We start from the raw sequence: 375 nt of genomic DNA, 5'->3' as shown, positions 1-375 counted from the left end.
AGGGGTTTGGGCTGTATGGATGACAGCATCGACCCAGAGCAGCACAGCACAACTGGGCTATGGTAATGCAATTTGTGCTGATCTGCATCAGCTAGAAAGCCAGCCCGTGGAGGATGCAGAATGCTGGATCTGCAAACATAAAAATATTAAATGAAGATGCATTTTCTGACTTTTAACATTTTGGTAGAGTAGAATGACCCCTTCCCCCAGATGCATAAGGCACAACTCCATTCCTTCATCTCAGGCACAGGCTTTGGGGGGGGGGGAGAAGAACCCATCCATTTTTCACCAAGATCAACCGATGATGGGGAAGGGGTTTTCAAAACAAAACAAAAAAACATGGTGAGCACAGCACTGGAGAGAGGCTTCGGCTCC

Source organism: Euleptes europaea, chromosome 3 (genome assembly GCF_029931775.1).
Source record: "Euleptes europaea isolate rEulEur1 chromosome 3, rEulEur1.hap1, whole genome shotgun sequence".
In the NCBI taxonomy this organism is placed as follows: domain Eukaryota; kingdom Metazoa; phylum Chordata; class Lepidosauria; order Squamata; family Sphaerodactylidae; genus Euleptes; species Euleptes europaea.
Note: the sequence above shows the minus strand (reverse complement) of the source record.